Source organism: Vigna angularis, chromosome 6 (assembly GCF_016808095.1).
Source record: "Vigna angularis cultivar LongXiaoDou No.4 chromosome 6, ASM1680809v1, whole genome shotgun sequence".
NCBI lineage: Eukaryota > Viridiplantae > Streptophyta > Magnoliopsida > Fabales > Fabaceae > Vigna > Vigna angularis.
This window is the reverse complement of record NC_068975.1, coordinates 28,746,962-28,753,576: the sequence shown is the minus strand read 5'-3', so window position 1 is coordinate 28,753,576 and position 6,615 is coordinate 28,746,962. Positions and strand designations below refer to the sequence as shown.

Sequence of the window (6,615 nt, the reverse complement as noted above, 5' to 3'; positions counted from 1 at the left end):
GAACAAGTGGTTGGGTGAAAAGGTTATACTGATTGGCCTGAGTTTAGGAGAGGTCGGCCTCCATCCAATGTAGTGTTTCTAATTAACTATAAAACTCTTTAGGAAGTAACGCAACTTAAATTTTTTAAAATAAAATATTTTTAGCATAATTTTGTTTAAAATTTATTTTTTGAATTCTTTAAGGTTTTCTTTTTTACTTAAAATAATTAGTACTAAGAGAAATTTGATATTTTTTGTGTGGCCTAAATCAGTGATTTTATTTCTTAGGTTATGAGCCGATCCTGCCCTTTGCCATTTCTTTCTCTACGATGTAGCAAAACATAATAATTTCATTTTATTAATTATCACTTAAATTATTGCTTCATTTTTGGGCAAGTTACTCATAAGTATTAAGAAGGAAATTTAAAGTCTAATTTAATTTTATAAAATTAATTTTTAAGATGATATTTGCATTTATTTGTATATTATAAGTTTGTTTTATCTTTAATTTATATAATATTTTCAATGTATTTTTCTCACAATCAGGTATATTTTGAGTGTAAAATTAAACATTAATAAGTAATTTGATTGCAATCCGATTGCAGTAATATGATAAGTTCAACAACAACAAATTTTCTTTAGATAAGTTTTAAATGACTTTAATAGTATTGTTCTAAGTCTCAGGTCGACTAGATATAATGTCAATTTATAATATTTATATATATATATATATATAAATAAGTGGGTGCAAATCTCACTTTACAAGTTGTGAGATTGAGTTAGGTTTAAAGTTCACTTCTTAACATTGTATCAGAATCATGAATTAGAGTCTATTATATCAAGATTTATGTTTATTATGTACCTTAGCATGAGAGGAGTGTGTTAGAAGTTTCACATATATTAGAGATAAAACTAATTTATAAAATATAAGCGAGTACAAACTTTACTTTACAAACTGGTTATATAGGATTGACTTAAACTTAAAATCTACTTAACAAATATTTTAAGGAGTAATCTTTAAATTTAACTCAACTTATAAGATGATATTTGTACTTGTTTGTATATTGTAAAATTATTTTATTTTTAATTAATGTGAGATCTTTAACAAAAACTCTATTATAACTTGAAATTAGTTTATAGAAAAATTATGACTTTAGTTTCACCTTGTAAAAATATTTTTTATATGATCAACTAAATAACCTGAGCAACACTAACTTAGTAAAATTTTAAAATCTATTTAAAAAATTAACTTACATATCTTTTACTCGTATTCAAACTTTTTATTATATATTTGTCAGTCAACAAGTAAAAGAATTTATATTAATTAAAAATAAGATTACTTTATAACAAATAAGGAGAAATAATCATCAGAGAACTTAATTTTATAAAAAAAAAATAGATTTAAATTTATTTTTTAATACATTATGTATGATCTTAATACCTATAGTTTTGTATGAATGATAATGGTTAATTTTTAACCGTAGCGCCTATGTATTTGAAGATGTAACTAGGTGAAACTGTTTATCTTTGGAAGTGATTTAAAGGTTAAAGTTTTTACTTGTCATATCATGTACGTGCTTACCATCAATATTACCACAATTTAGGGTAAATTAGATTTTCTTTTATTTCCTTTGAAAAAGTATTGGGTGCTATCTAGTGACTTGAAAATGAAAGTCAATTTATCCTCACATCTCGAAGACAATTTTATGTTTGGCAAAATTAGGTTACTTGCATTTATCCTTTTAATAAAAGGATTTAAATTCATCTATATTAAAAGTCTTTTAATTTAGACCTCACATAATGGCAGCCACCATCGTACGATCGTTAGGTTGTCTTTTCGGGTTTTCTTTCACTCAAAAATATATAAAATGGATTCCTATAACTTTTAATTTTAAAACCTATATTCGCTTTTCCAACATTTTATTTAAAAACATCTTTTAATTAATTTTTAATTTTTAATTTCCACAAGTTTTATACTAATATATGCTTTTTAAACACTATATTCAATTTTAAGATTTGAAGAGATCAATATTAACTTTTATATGCCTCTACCTTTTTTTTTCTACTTTAGGACTTCCTAATTAAATAAGATAGAGTATGATAATATATATATATATATATATATATATATATATATATATATATATATATATATGCGCCTCTTTTTAATTTCATGCCTTTATACATGCAAGTTGTTATTGTGCAAGTCAAATTCAACATCATCACAATCATGTATGCATCTTAATTATCTCTTAAATCTTACAACTAATCTTAATTAGTTAGTGAGACGGTAATTTCTCTAATTATTTAATTAATGTATTCACCAACTAATTAATTAAATGCAAGTTGCATGACTTTGTATACAGTAGACAATGACATGTAGCACACAAGGACTAGCTATAAAAATTTGCAATTTGTCCAAAATGAGATTAGTATATCCCTACTTGCATACCTTCTGGCTGGCAGGGAGAAGTTAAAAGATTGTATAATTATACGCCTTTTAAAATATAAATTATAAAAAAAGGTGTAAAATAACCATATAAAATTATGAAATAAAAAAATCAGTACTATTTATAACTGATATGCTTTAAATTATATATATTATACTTATTAATTATCATTAAATATGTGTTGATCAAATTACAAATGAAACCCATCGATCATTTTTTTTCTTAGTGCGGCAATTCTTTTAACCTATTTTAAACGCTTTTTATGAAATGATTTTTTTCGATTATCGTATATTGGTGAAGTTTTTAGTAGCAATTGTATTTATGCATAATTTAGTAAGTAAGTTTTGTCATGAATAAAAATTAGGTAAAAATATTTAGAAGGCTTTTATGAAATTTGGGCTCTGTTCCATTTACATAAAAAAAATCCGTTTATTTCACTGGCAAATATTGAATAATTTTTTTTTTCAAATACTTTTTTAGGTTTTTTCCTTACGATGATAATTTTGCTTACATAACGTAGTTTTTTTTTTCTATAGTTAAACCTTCAATTGTTAGAATACAAAAAAATAAAAAATAAAAACTGAAATAAAAAGAGCAGCTGATTAATGAGAAAGCCATCAAACTTTTATTTCACTCTGATGAAATTCGTAAGCCTCTGTATTTAAATCGAGAGCTTTTACCAAAAATATTTACTGTTAATATAAGTGTACAAATAATGACTTTATGTGGCAACAATAACTATCACCACATGCAAGAGTTATAATATAACGCAGGTAACTTTTAAATTATTATTATTTATTTGGGATAAGCTAGTTCTGATAATTATGGCTGCAACTGATAATACAATTTTATAATTTAATTGACATGCATTAACAATATATATATATATATCTCTACATTGTCATTTAATATGAATGATTTTAAAAGTACCTTTAAATATCACTTTTAATATTTTTAATGTAATGCTTTTAATGAGTAGTTTATTAAAAAGAAATGAAAGATAAATATGAAAATTAAATTTAAAATATTTTTTATTTTGATATTAGTTTTTTTTGTATTGTTTATATGTTTTTTTTCTCTCGTTTCATTTTTATCTTTCATATTTTATGCTGTTGAACTTTCTTATATATATACTCAACCTAGAATTTAAATTTCTAAGATAAACAAATTAAACAAATTATATATATATATATATATACCAGTATCTTATTACATCTTAAATATATAATTTATTTAGTAATTTTTCAAACCAATAATAAGATATTAGCAGTTCAAACTCGAAAATTTAACAATCTTCGGAATGGATATTTCCATAATTTTATGTTTCTTCAATATCACCATTACCGAAGGATCTTGTAGCTTAATCACACTTATTTTATTTATTTTAATTAAGAAATTAATTATCAACGAGAAATGTTTGATAGGATTCCAATTTCAACTTCCTTGAATTAGTATATTAAAATCATTTTATTTTTATACAACAAAATTTAAGCCATCAAATCTACATACATAAAAATTTCTTTAACTTAGCAAGTTAGGTGTATTAGAACATACAATCTCATGTTGTTAAGAGACATAGCTATTTGTTTCGGATAAGGTGTTGATGTCTTTTAAGCACTCAAAGTTGTCCTAAAGACCGGATGAGTTTTATGATGATCTTCCAAGTTATGCTATCCTCTCTCTTCTCTTTGTCTTTGGCGTGGGGGTGGATACCTGTCAAAGACACTCTGATACTCAAGACACTGATTTACTCAAATATTCTGTAATAAAGATGAGTAATCATAATTCAAATTATCTACCTTTTGTGTTAAACATATATTTATAAATATTATAATGAGTTTACCATTAGGTTTGACTCATTAATTACCAACAAATGACTTTAATCAATGACTATTATTCTTATTAACTATCCATTAATGACTATTATTTCTTAGAATAATTTCTAGATCGGTCGGTTATTTTTTCACTGGACGGTCCGGTCCTTAACTGACTGGATGACCATAAAGTACACTATTATTTGATTGAGTGTATAATTTGTTATAAAGTCTTTACATATAATTTGCTTGTCAAAGAAGAAAGAAAAGAAAGAAAGTTTATATATATATTTTTTATTTAAAACATACAACTTAAAAATAATTTCTTTTGTAAATTTCCTAAACCCTTCCCTCAAATTATACTATTTCCTAGTTATCTCGAAGGATTTAGAAAGACATACTATGTTAAGTTAATTGTTGTTTCTTCAAATATCTAATTCCTTAGTGTGTGTGTGTTTTTCCTTTAAATGATAACAATTCATCCAAATCAAGCTAAGGATTACTTTTATTTTCTTTCTTTTCTCACCACTCCTTCTGTATTGGTTGTTTCTTCTGTAAATCCCACACTCAAATGGAAGGGAAATTACTTTCAAAGGCAAATCTTAATGTGAATCAATTTTCAAACGCAAATGTAATTGAAGAAAAGGATTTGTAATGAGTATTATTGATAGGAAAAGCAATAGAAAATTTGTATATATGAATAAATATGAATAGAAAAGAAGAATAGCATAAAAAGAATAGACATGGGTGATACTAGAAATATGTGTGGAAAGGTGATTGGCTACATAATTGTAGGAAAAAAGAGCGTAGTATGTGTTCCAAAATCTGGAAAATTTGTCGGCAAGGAAGAAGACGATGGAAATGTGCCATATTTAAGGGATGAAGCTTGAGACATATATGCATAAACAAACACATATGGGGTTGCCATCTCTACATACACTATAGCCACCTTTTTCTTTTTCTCTTTTCCCACTTTATTTATTTATTTTCTTGAGTTTGATGGACAAGCCATGACCCCTCCATGTGGTTTAGGGAAAGCTTTTAAATAAATTATTCAGATCTTTGAAATGCTTGTCCTTTTCTTTACCTTAGCTTTTGTTCTACTCACATGGAGCAGGCCTATGAAAAAAGCATTTTACATTGCAAAAGTAAACATACAAGAATAACTGTTCGTTTCTGAACATCACATGCCAAAGAGAAGTGGCCAGCAACATCGTTCATGGTCTTCCACTGTGTCTTCGGATATACTTTTTTCATTTTTCAACTCTTTCTGTTCTCATATATTAATTATAATCTCTTCTTTTCCATTTTCAGCACGTATATATAAATTACATCCTCAAAGAGGCTTCAGGGAAACAAAAGAAACACCAGGAGGGAACAGATACATCATCATCACCATCACCTTGTATTACCTTCAAAGTGTGTGACATCATCATCGTGTTATTTGGTACAACCATTAATTAAGGTAAATCTAATATAGTACACTATTATAAGCTATAGAAAAAAAAAAAAAATATATATATATATATATATATATATATATATATATATATATATATATATAATTGGTTGATATATATAGGCACCACAGGAGGTCAAATTTACTTATTCATATTATTTTCATCAGTTATTTTATTAATTTAATTCGAATATCTCATTTCACTATAGTTATTTCAAAATTAGAGAAACCTAAAATCATATATGTCCACTCATTTTTATTTTTTGCCGATTTCATTGAGTTTTTTCCTCTTTTGGCTGGTGTATTTTTAAACCTAAAGAATTTCATTTTCACGTGGCAGACATTGAAGTCACAGAAGAAATGACAGAGTAGAAATTTGAAAGCAATGAAGAAGCTTAATGTTAGAGTTAACGGGGACAAAGATTTGTAATCCTGATCAGCACGACGTTATTACCCACCCAAAATTTACGAGGATGATAAAAATAAACGAAAATCATTACGCAATCTATTCTTTAATCCATGTTCTTAAAGGTACTCTAAACTTGGCTTTAATATATAGTTAGTGTAGTGATAAAGCAGAATGTGATGGGTACTTATTTTAAGTAACGACAATTGATTTGAGGCACCGTTGTATGCCACAAACTAAGCACTAATTATTTGATGCTTTGAGGATGTGCTGGTATATTCCTAATTAATTATCATTATGTTCCCAAGGGTTAGTTCTGCAACTTTATTCTTCTTCACAATTTCAAAATCTACACCTAATTGCCCAATAATTAATTAATACCATATGCCTGTCATAAATCACAATTTGCAAGTTTCAGCGATATATTTATTTATTTATCACTTTTCATTTAATTAATCAAAAATATAAAGAGAGAGATACTCAAATATCAAGGCATATCCCTAGTTT

General features: G+C 26.0%; 1 long non-coding RNA gene across 1 annotated transcript; it reads left to right on the top strand.

The window, feature by feature from the left end:
* Positions 1-5,253: 5,253 nt before the first annotated feature.
* LOC128197574 (uncharacterized) lies at positions 5,254-6,376 on the top strand. Its single transcript, XR_008250138.1, has 3 exons — positions 5,254-5,465; positions 5,558-5,708; positions 6,043-6,376. It is a non-coding gene; the product is annotated as an uncharacterized LOC128197574 (long non-coding RNA).
* Positions 6,377-6,615: the final 239 nt, after the last annotated feature.